General features: G+C 53.5%; 1 non-coding gene across 1 annotated transcript; it reads right to left on the reverse strand.

The window, feature by feature from the left end:
- Positions 1-777: 777 nt before the first annotated feature.
- On the reverse strand, positions 778-896 carry LOC125992964 (5S ribosomal RNA). Its single transcript, XR_007489899.1, has one exon. It is a non-coding gene; the product is annotated as a 5S ribosomal RNA (ribosomal RNA).
- Positions 897-2,500: the final 1,604 nt, after the last annotated feature.

The raw sequence follows: 2,500 nt of genomic DNA on the forward strand, positions 1-2,500 counted from the left end.
TCCTTTCACAATTGACGTGGGAAAAAAAAAAAAAAAAGGCTTTCAGCACCTGGTATTCCCGGACGGTCACCCTTCCCTTTTGTTTTTTTTTTGTTTTTTTTACAACCAGGGCCGAAACAGGCTTTCTTCCAAGGCTTTTGGTGTTTTCTGGAAACATGGCTATCATGAAAAGTTATTGACAGCTTTTTATGCGGTAGCACGAATTTGCCGTTGCGACCTGCATTTTGCTGAATCAAAATAAATGCCTTGAAAAGTTTAAAAACACTTCATGGAAGTCACTTCACTGGTTTCTTTTATATCAAACAAATTGTTTTAGGTTATTCACCTGACATGTTTCGGCGGTTTCTTCCGCCTTCATCAGAGTGTCACAGATGTGATGGTGACGCGTCTTTATCAGCTGATGGATCAACATGTCAGGTGAATAACCTAAAACAATTTGTTTGATATAAAAGAAACCAGTGAAGTGATTAAATAAGGAAAAACAAAATGAACTTAGTACAATTACTTCATGGAAGTGTTGTGTTGGGTTCTTTTACAAGTCAAGCCTGCTGCTTTGAGTTCACAGGGAGCCATGCTCACTGTACATAGTCTGCTCTCTAGCGGTAAAAAATTTAACTACAATGCTGTGGATGTCACCACATAATATAGCTTTCAAACTCGTGTTATAGTTTCAATGTCGGAGTTTAAATTAGGCTTGCTGTTTCCGGATGCCATTCGTGATGGGTGTTGTAAAAAATAGCTTCTTAAACGATTGAAGTGCACATAAGAAAAAGAAAAAGCTTACAGCACCTGATATTCCCAGGCGGTCTCCCATCCAAGTACTAACCAGGCCCGACCCTACTTAGCTTCCGAGATCGGACGAGATCGGGCGTTCTCAGGGTAGTATGGCCGTAAGCCGTGAGGTGACCCAACATTTTGCATTTTATAGACACAATCGCCCCTGAAACTAGCGAGCGAGCCAATGAAGCCTTCAAAACTGCTTCGGCACATGGAGACCAAGCATCCTGCATTAAAAAACAAACCTTAACCACTTCGGGTTTCATTGTCTCCGATTACGCCTGGATGGGACCGGCTCGTTTCTGAGAAACAAGCTCGGTGCTCCCAATAACTCAACGTAATGGTGACTTTTATTTTTATGTGGTTTATATTTGTTTTTATGCCAGTCGTATCATTTTATTTAATCGTATTTACCGTATTTGCCGGTGTACAGGTCGACTCGGTGTATAAGTCGACCCCCTAAAATTCGACGAAAATTTACGATTTTATGATATATCCTTTGTATAAGTCGAGCTCAATTGTTGCATTATATTAAACTTCAAAATTCAATATGCGAAATTTATTGACGAAATGTGTTCAAATTCTGGGAGGCCGTGCGCATGCTGCTGTTTATAAGCACCGCGGAGGAGATCGCGGCCGGCGAGCTCGCGCACGCCGCCCGGCACCAACGGGAGGCCGGAAATAGCTCCAAGCCGAGCGGATCGGCACTTTATAAGCACCGCGGAGGAGATCGCGGCGCCTCATTGGACTTCCAGCCGCCGGCGAGCTCGCGCACCCGCCCGGCACATCCGGGAGGCCGTGCGCACGAGCCAAGTGGCCGAAAATAGCCCCCGCCGAGCGGATCGGCTGTTTATAAGCACCGCGGAGGTGGTCGCGGCGCCTCATTCGACTTCCAGCGGCCGGCGAGCTCGCGCACCCGCCCGGCACATCCGGGAGGCCGTGCGCACGAGCCAAGTGGCCGAAAATAGCCCCCGCCGAGCGGATCGGCTGTTTATAAGCACCGCGGAGGTGGTCGGGCGCCTCATTCGACTTCCAGCGGCCGGCGAGCTCGCGCACCCGCCCGGCACATCCGGGAGGCCGTGCGCACGAGCCAAGTGGCCGAAAATAGCCCCCGCCGAGCGGATCGGCTGTTTATAAGCACCGCGGAGGTGGTCGCGGCGCCTCATTCGACTTCCAGCGGCCGGCGAGCTCGCGCACCCGCCCGGCACATCCGGGAGGCCGTGCGCACGAGCCAAGTGGCCGAAAATAGCCCCCGCCGAGCGGATCGGCTGTTTATAAGCACCGCGGAGGTGGTCGCGGCGCCTCATTCGACTTCCAGCGGCCGGCGAGCTCGCGCACCCGCCCGGCACATCCGGGAGGCCGTGCGCACGAGCCAAGTGGCCGAAAATAGCCCCCGCCGAGCGGATCGGCTGTTTATAAGCACCGCGGAGGTGGTCGCGGCGCCTCATTCGACTTCCAGCGGCCGGCGAGCTCGCGCACCCGCCCGGCACATCCGGGAGGCCGTGCGCACGAGCCAAGTGGCCGAAAATAGCCCCCGCCGAGCGGATCGGCTGTTTATAAGCACCGCGGAGGTGGTCGCGGCGCCTCATTCGACTTCCAGCGGCCGGCGAGCTCGCGCACCCGCCCGGCACATCCGGGAGGCCGTGCGCACGAGCCAAGTGGCCGAAAATAGCCCCCGCCGAGCGGATCGGCTGTTTATAAGCACCGCGGAGGTGGTCGCGGC

The sequence above is a fragment of the Syngnathus scovelli genome, unplaced genomic scaffold (genome assembly GCF_024217435.2).
Source record: "Syngnathus scovelli strain Florida unplaced genomic scaffold, RoL_Ssco_1.2 HiC_scaffold_24, whole genome shotgun sequence".
Taxonomy (NCBI): Eukaryota; Metazoa; Chordata; class Actinopteri; order Syngnathiformes; family Syngnathidae; genus Syngnathus; species Syngnathus scovelli.